This window comes from Poecilia reticulata, linkage group LG2 (genome assembly GCF_000633615.1).
Source record: "Poecilia reticulata strain Guanapo linkage group LG2, Guppy_female_1.0+MT, whole genome shotgun sequence".
NCBI classification, from domain to species: Eukaryota; Metazoa; Chordata; class Actinopteri; order Cyprinodontiformes; family Poeciliidae; genus Poecilia; species Poecilia reticulata.
In genome coordinates, this window is record NC_024332.1 from 35,600,566 (window position 1) to 35,615,031 (window position 14,466).

Genomic DNA, 14,466 nt, shown 5'->3' on the forward strand with positions numbered 1-14,466 from the left:
GTTCCCAAGAGGAACTCATCTCTCGTGTCATCCTCCGCTCATCCTCTCTTTTCATCTCGTCTTGGCTTCTCTCATCGTTTTCAGTAAGGAAGCTTGGGATTGACTTCAATAGGGCTCAAAAGGAGGGGGAAGAGAGAAAGATGGAGAAAAGTTGGAGGAGAGAAGATTGAAACTGAGAGTGGGGTATCGTCAGTAAAAAAAAAAAAATAATTTGAGTAGAGGGAGGCAAAAATGAAAAACAAAAAAGTCAGAGCAAAAGGAAAGAAGGTGACTGACACACAAAGAGAAAGAGTATGTAATTACAGGACTCCCAGTGCTTTCAAAGCCCTCCTTTTATCTAATTCTTCCTGTGGATGAGAAAAGAGGAAGTGGTGTGAAGGATGAGGAGGAGGAGGAAGAGTAAAGTCCAAGCTTTAGTCCAATTCAAACACCAGGCACCGGGTCGGCAGCATCAAAGACTCACTCAAACTAATTGATGCCTTCTGTTTCAAAGACATTCATCATCTGAAGGTGAGTCTTTAAGTGGATGGGAAGGTGATTCACGTAAAGCACTTAAATGGCGATAATGCATGAGAAATGTTGTGATTATTGTTTATCCTGCGACACACAGCTGGGGTGTTGTTTGGCTCTTGTCATGCCGCGCTGTGTATAAACAGCAATAACCTCAGGATGCAGCATTACTGTTGGAGCAAAATAAAGCAGCTGAGACTCAACTGAAYCATAGTTGTTATTAAATTACAGCAAATGAAACTAACTGTTAGAATGAAGCTTCTGGTCTTCCTGGAAGATCTACTGAAATTTGTGCCTGCGAAATATGTAATGATGACTCAATACCATGTTTTAAAAGACATGATTTGTCCATGAGGTTGATAGCTGTACATATAACAAAATCTATTTGTATTACGTCCATAATGACTGTAAAACACAAAAAGAAAGAAGTTACCTGCTCATAGATTGTTGTATCAAACACAAAATGTGTTTCCCTGAATTTAACTCCTTCCAATTTAAAAGAAAAGCCAGTTCAGTCAAACGAACACTAGATGGCAGAGTCGAATCGTAACCCGCGCCATGTTAATTGACAGTCTACCTGGCACACGTTAATCGGTTTCTCTTTCAAGGGCGGAGAAAACAAATCACAAACTCTGTTTTTTTTTTCTCCTTTTTTCTGTCTTGCTCACCAAGGAGGAGCTTGAAGACACGCCGACATGCGCCAAAGTGGAGGCTGAGACGCTGCATTGTCGCTGCACGGAGTTTAACTCCTATGAACGCAACCAGTCGGTCGGCGATGCTCACCCGACGCCACTCAGGAGATTAAACGCCGATCATCACGTCCGCTGATAGCGCAGAGCAGCAGGAGAAACCACGCCGGTGCCCCGAAAGMCACGCAGCTCCAGGTAAGAACTCCACTCTGAGGAATGCACGGACAGATTGCTGCAAGACTTCGGGGAAATTCCTGAGCAACACTTTTTTTTTAAATGCCAGATAAACATGTGCTTTACTGTAATATGACCTAAGAGAAAACAAATACATTAGAGCAAACTAATAGGAGTCGTTCAGAATGCTGATCAACACTGATAAAACAGCAACAACCTCAAAAGGACAATTGATTCAATTACGTAAAGGTCTGGTTCTGTCTGTTTGTAAATGTGAAGTAAAATATGAAGAACCTTTGTTGTGAAGTCAATACAGAAATTAAATTCCAGTGTTTTTCTTTGCACAACATCAGTGAATCTTTTGAAAAGTGTGAAGCAAGCATCCTAAACACTTCTGAAGCATGTGGAGGGTGCATGTTGGTACAAAAGTTTTAGCCCAAGGAGGTAGAATAATTTTCACATCACTTGTTGTATAGTTTATAGGCCTCATTGACTTTGTGACAAGGTTGTGATTTAAGATCCTAAAATATAGAGCTTGATGTTATCTTTGTTTCTTGGTTTGTTAGAAAGCGATTTTAATGAGCTCTTTTTTTTGGTATACATGAGGTTGTAACTGTTTTATTAGAGTTTCTTTTTTTTTTTTTTTTTTTTTACTTTTTTGAGATTATGCATTTGAGCCGGTTGCACAGCTTTCTGCTCTGTCTACATAATTGTTTTCTTGGTGCCGCCTGACTGTCCCGGGCCCCGGGCCCCCCGGGGGAAGTCCTGCCCGCAGACAGGCAGCTCAAGCCGGCTGGGGGACATGTCAGGTCCTGCTGCACTTCTGAAGTCTGCTCGCTTGCTTGGCTTTGAACTGGAGCTCCTGGAGGAGGAAATCAATCCGTCTCTATCCACACTGCCTCTCTGACTCCCCCTGGAGCTCCCCCAGCGCAGCCCGTCACTGCTGCCACAATGATCTTTCAAGTTCACGAGTAGAAAGTCAAAAGGAGACAGAGGAAAGGGAAAAAAAAAACAGGAGGGAGTGTAACTCATCTTCAAAAGACGTTAATATGGTTTCTGGGGATTAAAGGGATGAAGGGAGGACAGCTAACAAAGCCGGTGCCTGTAGTCATGATCATCCAATACCAGACAGAAGTGAACTGATAATGTGTTTACTTACTTGCCACTCCATCACTAAACGCTGCTCAGTGTTGGAATTCACACAATAGCTCTATTTATTTTGGAGTGTTTTTTCTTGTGAAAGTGAATGTTGAGATTTATGTTGGATCGCAGCTGATTTCAATCCAAGTCAGTGTGTTCATTTACCCCATGGAAAAAAAAAGGATCTCTGGGGGCTGCTGGGGTTAAATATTTTTATAATGCTTGACATGTCTCAGAGGAAGTTTCCGCTTAACACRTCATACAACGTTTACTTATGGAGGTAAAGTTGTTTTAGTTCAGTTGAGACATTTATTGCCTCTAATGCTACTTGATTGGAGCTTGTGCCCAAATGGTGTCAACTACATGAAGATCGTTTTGTGGATAATCCTGACAGGTTACATTAATGTTCAGGATTAGCTGTGGTGGCTTGTAAAAATATGCTGTATTTTTTGTCATGCTACAATCTCAATTTTCAGGCCTTCCCTCCTGCTGTAAACAAATGAGGGTGGCAGTGGAGTTGCCATTGCTTCCCTGGTCCCAACATGGTGGCATTGCTGAAGATGTCCTGCATTTAGCTCTCGCCTTTTCCTCATAATCTCAGTTCCTGCTAACAGACAGCATCTCTATAGCATGATACTGCCACCATCATATTTCATTGGTTGAGTGTGTTCAGAGTGTTTTGCAGAGTTAATTCTTCTCTGAACTTATTTTTCTTTCTATTTAGGCAAAAAGACTTACATTTGAACATTCTTCTGCATCCTTACAATTTAGCTAGTGACAAACGGGATGTTTTTTTTTTTCCCCTTATATTTTTAGGAAAGAGTATCTGACCTTCACTCTTCCATGAAGGCCAGATTGATGGAGATTATTGACAAAATTCACACTGTCCACAGAGTTTCCCAACTGAGTTRTTAATCTCTGCAGTTCCTCCAGAGTCACCATCGGTCTCTTGGCTGCTTCATTGATATATGCTTTCCTTGTACATGAATGACTACCTCTTTCTTGCTTTTCAGTTTTATGACACTCATCCCATTTTTGGATGAACAGTGGTTTTTGATGATGCTTGTGAAAGAGTTTTATAAACCGACCCTGCTCCTCTACAACTTTATTCCTGACCAGTCTGGTCTGTCTCTTGGTCTTCATAATGTAGGTTGTTCACTAATGTACTCTAACAGATCTCTGAGGCCTAGCTTCAATTAAAGTGCCGGGTTGACCCTATTTACTGTTTAAGTGACTGCTGAAAACTATTGGTTGAATTTTATTTTGGGGTATCACAGTAAAGGTACTGCACACAAATGCACAGGACAGTATTTTCAGGTTTTATTTTTAGAAAAAAAAAAATTGGAAAGCAAATTTAATTTACCTTCCTTTATACAGTAATKTACATTATTTATAACATAAAACACCACTAATATATACTGAAGTTTATGTTTGCAAAGTGACAATCAAAGTTCAGTTAATATGAATAGTTTTGCAAGGTACTAYTTGCATTCTAGAGTTTCATCTGCAAATTACAGAGAATAAATGAACAAATAGGCATTAATAAATGACATGCTATCAAACACAGGACAAAATGCACAAACACATTTCTGAAAAGAAATTACTTTCAGTTTGTGAAAATTTGGATGTGTGCTTAGAATATCAGATGAAAATCAGCACAAACCACATTTCTAATCAAAAGTAATTAAAATTAAAGACAGGTGTTTTAAAAACCAATTAGCCTTATTTATTTGGGCCTGAACAGTCATCAGTGTGGAAGTCAGTTCAGGCTTTGTCCTCACTTCTCATCTGGCTGCACTTAACCCACTCTCCTCTGCAGTCTTTACGCTTAAGTTGTTAGCAATCAGATAATAATGTGTTGTTGCTGTTAATTTGTATCCGATTGCAAGTTCTGACRAGCCTCACCCTGTGGAGCGGAGGGATTGGTTTGTTGAACATAAAACTTTGGGATTCTGAATCTGAGTCTCTCACAATGACCTATRGGATCAGGGTGGGTGGTTAAAACATTGATTTTCCCTAAGCAGCTTCTTTAGGTATTAGCTGTTTGGATATTCCAAAAGAAAGGAGAAGTTTGACATTTCCTGACTGCTGAATGTCTGAAAATCTGCTTAGAAGTTGCAGGTATAATTTAACATTGTCAGAATTGTGATTTGGGCTGCTGTGTGAAACTTAATTGTTAGTTGAGAGATTGGCTATTGGCTATTACTTTTGTTTTTCCTTGACACWATGTTATTTATTATTATTTAATTTATTGTCTGCTAGTTTTTTGAATGAGTGATGAAAACCACTTGGTTAGCAACAAAGKTTTGAATTAAGCACTTATTTATTTCAAACTAAGTTTCTCACATATCATCACACACTTGATTTGTTAGTGCGTTTCTTTTGTGACTGGAATAAAACAACCCTTTCATTTCATTTATATTTTTTTTTTATTGTTTGAATATACTACGATATCAATGCATGTTTAGCTAAAGCTGTCAAAAACCCACATAGATGTGTTTTGTTTCGTTGGCTGGGTCTAAACTCTCATTATTCCCAGTCTCCAGTTGGTAACAGCTCCAGAAAGAGCAGYGATTCTTCATTGAGCTCCCTCTGGGGCTTCCAGGAAGTCTCATGAAAACATGGGGGATAGCTGCATTTCATTAATTTCTGATTTATGTTTYGTGATTCCAGCAATGCTTTATACAGCAAAGCTTCCTAAACTGCAATGCTGGTAGTAGTCACTGTGCATTAGCTTGAAAACATCCTAGTGTTTGCTAACTTTTATGCAGATAATACAGAGGACCTGCAACTGTCAGCAGAAGCCTACATTAACATATGGTGGGTAGCTGTTTCTCTATAAATGTAAAGCAGGAGGGAGGTCGTAGCGCTGTGATATTTTCATTTGAGATTTTCTCTGTAGGTAAGCCAATTCATCAATTTCTGAGAAGATTTACTTATCATGTCACCCATGAAATGTGCAGAACATTGGTGCTGTAGGCCAGGATTTGTTGCTTTTTATGTCCCATAATCAAATGCGTCACACTTAAAGCATGACTAGCAGTGGGAGTCATTCGGAATATATTTATAGATTTACTAAAAAAATAAAAATGACCAGAATTTTCTGGTTTTCAGCCTGACCACACCTGATAGGTTGGAATCTCCAAAATGTATAATTTTTCTGATCAGCAAAAACACTAAATGTAAGCACTGCCAAGTTACAGTGACAGTAGAAGTTGTTAGTGAAGAGAGAAGATTCACTGAGGTATTATCAGAACAAGTAAGGTGTTCATAAATATATTTAGAGGAAGTTCAAAATATACCGAAAAGAAGTTTGTATTTGCAATGGAGACACAAAGGCTGTTCATTCAGGCTGCCCGTTAGAGAGCTGGATTTCAGCTGGATCGTTTTATTTAATTGAAGTTTAGATCATCGGCCAATAGATGTCAACTCGTGCTCATGAAGTTCTGTCAAACTGGTGACAATGACAATCGAGCAACTTCCACAAGTACAAGAAAAACTCAATGCATTACATCTGTGGCTTTATCTATACTAACCCACATTTTTTGTGAAACGAATAGTTTACGAGTTGTTTGCCCCTCTGTTTGGGTAAAGAACAGCTGGATACCTTGTGATTATAAAACCTGATTCCACATTGGCCAGTTTTGCATGTGTGCAGTGTTTATGTGTGCATTTTGTGCTGCAAATCTCAACAACAGTGAAGCAGTTTCTAATGGATTGGTCCATCTGTTCTTACTCTGTAACATGAAATGTGAGCTAAAGAAGTTAATGACTGACAAGGAAGCGTAAACACGGTCTAATAAAGCAGGAGTTTTGGGAGATTATCTAGTCCAGCGCTGCTTTAATCGTGCACAGGGTTTTCTTCAGTTGAATTTTAATATCAACTTTACCACCATCTGTTGGTGCAGAAAATTCACAGTGATTTAATTTGAAATGCAACATGTAGACTTTCTTTACCGAAAAAAAAAAAAAAAAAAAAATCTGTTGAAAAATACCTCTACCTGTTACAGGACATGCTTGATTTGGACATTTTTGACACCTTTTTGAGAATACCAGAGTGAGTGTTTGACTGATGTTTTCCATAATGGTAACAGGACTAATATGGCTTACTCACCAGTATAAGATCCTAAAGACATCCAAAACATTCACTCTGTAATAAATATGTCTTTGGTTACAGATACCAGTAAATCCCTGTTTTACAGTCACTGCTCAAAAAAATAAAAATAAAAATTATAGAGGTTTTTAATAATGGAGAGATAWKTAACTTCAGAGCTTTCGACAAGGTTAAATCGATCATGCGGTGAGACAGTTAGTGGGTTTGGAAACAATCAAGGGATACAGTTACTGTTGCTCCCAGATGAGGGATATGCACAGATGTAGAATCTGGTCTCAGAATAATGAGTTTCAGATCTCTGCAGTTAAGCTCCTGGTGGCAGGTTAAACAATACAGTTGATGCTTTTAATGGTTTTCTACTTAAACTCTTTAAAGTCTCTGCTTTTTAATGGATTGACTTAGAGTTTAGCTTTGAAGATTCTCCTTCCTTTGCATGTACGTCCATCCATCATGACCGCTTAAGGGACTTAAATTATACCCTCCAATGACAAGCAATTGGAAGACCTTCGGGGCTGTTAGAGGAGGTGTGAAACTGCACACCTGTGGTGTACCATGATGAATATGTCCAGTGCAAACAAGCAGAAGCAAACAATGCACATTTCAAGCTGGTTAATTGTGTGTACCACCATTAAAAAGTTGCTTTCTTTGAATGTGTTTAAGGGAACATCATGAAGGATATATGACCCGCAAYGTAATTGCTTTGGCTGAAAGATCTGCATTATTTCTCCATTTGCTGTACTGTAGGCGTGAGCTGGAGAAAAGGAATCATAAATCCAGATGAATTCCAGGTTACAGTTTAGGCTTCCCACCTACAGTTAGCGCAAAACAAACAGAGACAGACGAGGAGACAAGGAGAGAGACGTTCTGCCCCAGCTGAGGTAAAGAGAGAAACAAGGGATCAAGGAGAGGAGACGATGAAAGACTGATCACCAGCAGGCAGAGAATCAAAGAGACCGCTGACTGGAACTGCCATAGGTGTGCGATATGAGACAGAATGAGAGGCAGTCTGCGTAGGCACTGGCTTTTTCTTTTCATGCTCCTTAAGGGTTTGTTTTTTTCCTGAGCACTGAGTGAAAAGATGACAGTAAGTCTGTAATTAAAGCAATTAAAAGATAAAAAGAGAACAAAAAAACATCACTCACAGTCTCGTGCAAAAACATTTGTTTCATTTAGGGCATGGAAATTATTATGCGTGGTGTTTTTCTCTCATAAGAAAAAAAATACGTTTTTAGAGAAAGAGCTGATAAAGTGCAAAAACTATGAAAAGTTGAGGTGGAATGGAAATAACGTCTGCTATGATAAAGTAGACGTTTAAGACGTAGAAGCCCTCATTACTGATTTTTACGTAGAGCTGTTTTCACCAGAATTTTGTGTAGATTTCCATTTTTTTTGTAAAGCTTCAATATCTTTAGTTTAACAAGATATAAAAACAGTGCTGAAAATATTTTTGCTTGGCCTTTCTGTTTTGAACTTGTCATTATATACTTATGCTGGGAGTAAGGGTCAGACATGTCAGCTACTCCTAAGCTTTAAACAGGTTTCAGCCATATTATGTCTTCAGGTCAGGACTAATAGAAAACCTTTGACTTCATCTGTTTTGAATTGCAACTTCAGGGGATCTTTCTGTTTAATTGCAAACAAAAACTTTGAAATTGTACTTAGCAAAAACTGTTCCAGCTGCACAGTTTTTTTTTTTCTCTCTCTCTTTTTTTCAAAATGTGCGACATTCTGGTGGAAATAGGAAGTCTTAGTATTTCCTGAAGTGGCACTTTAAAAAAAAAAAAGCTTGTTCCAGAATGATTTGTTTGGACAAATTCAAGAATAATCAATGCATCATTTATTTCCTTGGAGAGTTGAGCTCGGTCTTATAAAGCCTTGTGATGCATCTGGGTGGTATGGGAGTAAATTGATATTTGTCAAGGAGACGAGGGCCAGCTGCTGTCTGAGGTTTGGCTCTGTCTCCAGCCATGGAAGTCACCTTTAATTGTGGGTTTATTTTCACATTAAACATCATGCAGCAAATCAGATATATTTATTTACAGCTCATTAAGCTCCTTGTAAGTGAACCATGGTGGCTACTTTGACTTCCTGTGGGTCTTTTAAAAACAGAGGATGGCTTTTCTGAAACATACACAGCCCTGTCCCTTCTTAGATGTTTTCTCCCAATCAGTAAACTCTGCTTGAGGAGGCTTTGAGACGTGCACGTAGTTTGACTCAACTGAAGGTGAAAGCGGTTGGTGTGATTTGACTGACAGGCCCGCCACCCCACCAACCCTTCATTTGCAATCCAACTGACTCCAAATCATAGTAGAGAGACAGAGAGCCTGCAGCACATTCCTCCTTTACCTGCCTCACATCAAAAGACAGCAAGGGCAGTTAGAATGAGATTGGACTGGCTATATTCTTACACTCAGTCATAATGTGGATAATGTTTGGAGCATTATTAGTAATTAGGAAGATGGGGAGATGATTATAACCATTACAGAGGTAATAACACGGTATTAAACTGGATAGAGTAGTGAMATTTTTGTCTGTTAAACCTTTAAAATACCATTGGTGGTACTTGGGCTGCRGAAATATTTTATTAAGAATTTAAAATACAAACAAAAATCCCTGGCAATGTAGATCTATTAGACACCAACAGTTAATTGTTCTCAAAGGAGAAGCAGGAGAAGAAATTACAAAGAACTGCAAGTTATTGACTGTGCCATCATACAGCCCACGTAATAAACTACGCTAAAGAAACACAACTATCTTAATAACTGGTCTATAGTGATATTATATTAAAATACTATTTTGGTAAGCCGGCTGCTAAGTCTCTTTCAAGACATGTGTAGAAGACTCCCTTTTTTCATGCATCACACAGAAAGCAAGGTCTGCAATTAAATAGATAAATAGTTTTTTTTCTACCTTTCCTGATGTGTTGTTTCCCAGAACCAGGTTTAGATGACAGACTACAACAACTTGATGGAGGGGAAATCCATAAAGTTTGTGGCTTCTTTCCTTTTTAGCTCCAAACCCACTTCATTGAAGTTTTATTGCCGGTGAAAATTCAGATAATTAACCTGCATAATATTTCACAACTACAGTTTATACTGAGCGCTCTTACAACACCGTGCGGGGTTTAACTAGACTGAAGTGGGATTTAGTTGAATAAACATACACTGAATCATGAATACTATGAAAATGTTTTCCTAGACGTGTTGAGAGGTGATGGTGACATTTCGTCTTTTGTCACCAGCTCAGACTTATTGCTTTTTGTAGTGTTGTGCATGCACAGAAAAACAGGCAGGGCTTAAGCGTTGTCAAACTGCTTAACATCTGTTTGAGATCTTGTGCAGATTTGGCAGGTTGAGTCCTAGTCTGTAAAGGGATAAAGTAATTGCCTTTTTAGGGTTTGAGCTCCTTATCAGTGCACTGATTAACTTCAGGACCCATGTACGGCTGGAATGGATTATGTTTGCATGTGTGTGAGATTGTGTTTATGACAGGGTAGACTCATGTTGATCTGGTGAGGTAGAAAGACCAGTGGTCGTTGGGTGAGCTGAATTCAGTGACCGATCTAAATGGGCATTGTAAATTTGTAAAATCTCACTTATGTAGAAAACTGTTAATGTATTTTAAAGCTTTTCTCAGTTTAGGTCTGTGGCATGTTAATTTAGGCCTGTCGTGAATTTTCAGTTGCTGCATGTTGCAAGTTCTGTTATTTTTAAGGTCTGGTTTAATTGTCATGTGTGATAGCAAGAATGGAGAACAATGGGAAGGAAAAAAAACAGACGAAAAGCAAGAAAGCATAGTTGATAAGAAACAGACATTTCTCTTCAAACACACCAAAATCCAAAATGATTAAAAAGCTGTGAGTCTGTACTCTGCTAATAGAATTATCATCAAAAATTAAGTGCTTCATGTGCGCTCACAAAACATCCTCTAACCACATTTTTGCTGTATTGTTTCTTGGATGGCTTCTCAGGCCACTAATTGGCCTAATACCTATTCAAGTCATCATTTTTGGCTCTGTAATAAAGACCCTTTATACAATTAAGCAATGATGGGGAAAAGCCATTTCCCACACAACTCATCTGAAACAATTGTTAATGGTAGGTAGTGAGATGTAGAGAATTTTTTTTCCCCACAAGAACTGATGAAGTGAATTACAACTGAGAGCCTGGGAGGATGAAACTTAAACATGGAAAAGTTACAGTGCTAGCCTGAACAAGCAGACCTCTTAAATTATTTGCTATATTCTGATATTAGTGTGGGACCAATGAAGCTTGTGGCAAAAAAAAGTAACTGGAAAAGTCTTTAAAAAGATATTTAGCTTTGTATTGTTTAATCAGATACCGAGTAAACAGTGTACAAAAACGTGTATTTAACTTGAAGACATCTGCAAGAAGATGCCTGTTGATATTTGATTGGAAAGGTTTTAGTGAGCAATGGCTTCTTAATTAAATATTATTTTAAAATTTTTAATATTGGCATTTAATGACATTGACTCCCAACCTGAGTGTACACAAAATCAATGTGCACTCACTACCCGCTTTATTAATCACATCTGTTCATTGGCTTATTAATAAATACAGAACCAATCAGATCTCCACACCTGGTTATCTAGATGAGAAATAAAATTATTTAATCAATCAAATTTTATTTGTATAGCACATTTCAGCTGCAAGGCATTTCAAGTTGCTTTACATAATTAAAAAACAAAATAAAAACAGTATGTGACAGGCGCTTCAAAAAATTGAAGCGCGTGTCGTCGCCGGACTCCGCCGTCCGTTTAACACGGGTATTATCCAGGCCCCGTCGCCTAACAGGACAAGGTCTCCAACCTTGCAGCACCAGGCTCCGTCCACCTGTCACGCGAATTTTTGCGCTAGGACTTCACTGTCCTACACAGATTTTTGTGTACTATTATAAAAACAGAACTGTGAATTAGGATGGGAGAGAAAAGTGGACTTAAGTGACTCTGAACATGGTTTTAGTTGTTGCTGCTCTGAGTATTTGAGAAACTGCAGATTTCCAGGGATAAACAGGGAAACTAAGGCTCCAATTCACACGGCTCATCACAGTTGGATAACAACAGGTTATAATAAATGTTGCTTGGTATGATGAGTCTTGTTTTCAGCTACAACATTTACATGGTAGAAACAGAAATGATGTAAAAGAACCAATATAAAACGTGAACAAGAGACAAATCTACAGCAACTGCCTATTTAAATTCATTAATTTTCTGAGACATTGTTGAACATAAAACCTTTTTCAGATCATAGTTTGGAACACCACATTATCAACCTGTTTTTTTTTTCCACAACATTCTGATCATTATGCGGCAATCATGATCCCTGTGTGCTTTCAGAGCATACAGCCGAGATTACTAAACCAGATGGGTGTAGCTTTGCTACTTGCAGCATTCACTTGGGCAGTAAGGGTAAGACGTGGGAGGAATTTCCCCACAGGGCAAAGCTCTGTTTACTGATCCTTATAAAGACTGTCCAATTGCATTTCGTGATTTAATTACAAGAAGTTGTTGCACATCATCCTTAACATGTTTTTATCTGCATAATATTTTGCAGATTAAAGTACTTCTCAGACTCCAGCTGCTACTGAAACAGTCTTTTGTATCGTAGCGTCACGTTGCACTTCTTTCCTCTATTCCACATCAAGCCTTATCAATCAAATGTTTTGTAAAGCACATTTCAGCATCACATTAGTTCAAAGTGCTTTACATCATAAAAAGACATCATAAACACATCATATAATCAACAGTTGTTAAAGCCAATAACAGACATTATACTTTGTCAAGTGCTGTCATTAAAAWCATCAGTACGCATCAAATGTTTTGGTCAATGTTCCATTTAGTGTGGTTAAAAAACAACTCTAAACAGGTGGGTTTGCAGTCTTGATTTAACTGAACTTTTGTGTTTCTGCTTTCTGGTAGTTTTGTAACTCCAGATTTTTGGTACATAAAAGCTGAATGCTGCTTCTCTCTGTGTAGTTCTGGTTCTGGTTCTAGGGATGTGGAGCAGAACCAGAAGACCTGATACAACAACAAATCTTTCAACAATTTAGCTAACAGAAGTATTTTTCAAATCTATTCTCTAAGCTAAATAGAGCCGGTGTAAGTCAGTGTAAACCAGTTCAAAGTGGTTTGTGACACAATCAGGGAAACACTGTTGGCAGATTGGCTTCGATTGGGTTGTGCTATACTTTTTATTTAGAATTCTTGCATAAATACTTAAAAATAGCTGTATCTCTGCACAAATTATGAGACGGGAATCATGAGATGAGTTTAAGTAAAAGCTCAAATATAAACAAATTAAACAATGACTTGATCAAATTGGGAGCAGATAGGAATATCCAAGTTTATAGAATAAACTTGCAGTATATAAATATAAGCTGCTTATTTGTATTCTTACGTATTTAGGGATCAATAGTTTGCCCGTATTGCAGATTAATTATGCATTTAATAATTTTTTATACTCATTTGTCATGTCTTCTGCTATTTGTTTACTGTCCTCACATCCATCCAGTTAAAATGCCAATATATGGCAGATTCGTACATTGTAACACGTTAAGTCAAAGACGATTTTAAGCCTTTTTTATAGGATTTTTATTTATTTATTTATTTTTTACTGCTTAAATATTTGTGGTCTATAAGCTTTTCCTGTGTATTTTTTGTGAGTCAAAGAGTAAATTGTCACTCCATTGCTATGCGCCATTTCATTCTGGATTTATTCTGCTGTAATTAAACCCAAGCAAATTAAAAACACATTCGAAACCACAGCTAATGAAGAGATGGGGGGTTCCAAAGATGTCTCCGATGTGATTCAGTCTAGCAATTGTAAAGTGAAAACAGAATCCTAAAATAAACAAACTACCACGCTGCGAACTGTGCAGTACGCTTGCTCGAATGACACACACACACACACACACACACAAACCTGTTAAGGGCACAGCTAAAAACAGACAGGTTATTTATTGGAGATTATACAATCGTTAGAAGATTAATACCCCTTGGGAGGCTAAAAAGGCTCAGGCTGACTTTCATCTCAAACCTGCCCCAACAGAGAGAGCTGAGGTTAGAGAGACAGGGTTGAAAGAAGTAAGCAGACTGTCAGAAGACACAGATCGTCTTCAAACGCAGTTAAGTGGTGTGTGTGTTTGTGTGCGCACGAGTTTGTGTGTTCATCACTTTAACCCCATAATGAGTAGCCTTGAGGGGGTCCATAGCCATTTGGCAGCTCTTCATTTCCTGATTTAAGAAAAAACAAAACATAATCAAGTCTTTTATCTCTTCAGCAGTGACACAAAAATACATACACAGGCACGCACTCACACAGTACATACCGGTTGTGGTCTTACCACAAGGTTTTGCACAATTAAGCTTATTTTGCCCTCAGAAGTGAATGCTGCTTACATTTACAGTCAGACTATGTGTTAATATGCGTGTGCTTGAGTTTGTGTGTGTGTGTGCGTGTGTGTGCATGTGTGTGTGTGTGTGCATGTGTGTGTGTGTGTGTGTGCGTGTGTGTGCGTGTGTGTGTGTGTGTGCATGTGTGTGTGTGTGTGTGTGCGTGTGTGTGCGTGTGTGTGTGTTTGAAATACAAAAGGGAGAAAGCCGCAATTATTTCCAATCTGAGGTCAAAATCTGTCTGGCTCCAGACCTCGGATTTCACTCTTCCATGTCGGAAACTTCAGATCTTCCCTGATGGCTAATTCTCCAACTCTAGTGGTTTGATCTTGCTTAATTGCAGCACACACACACACACACACACACACACACACACACACACACACACACACACACACACACACACACACACACACACACACACACAC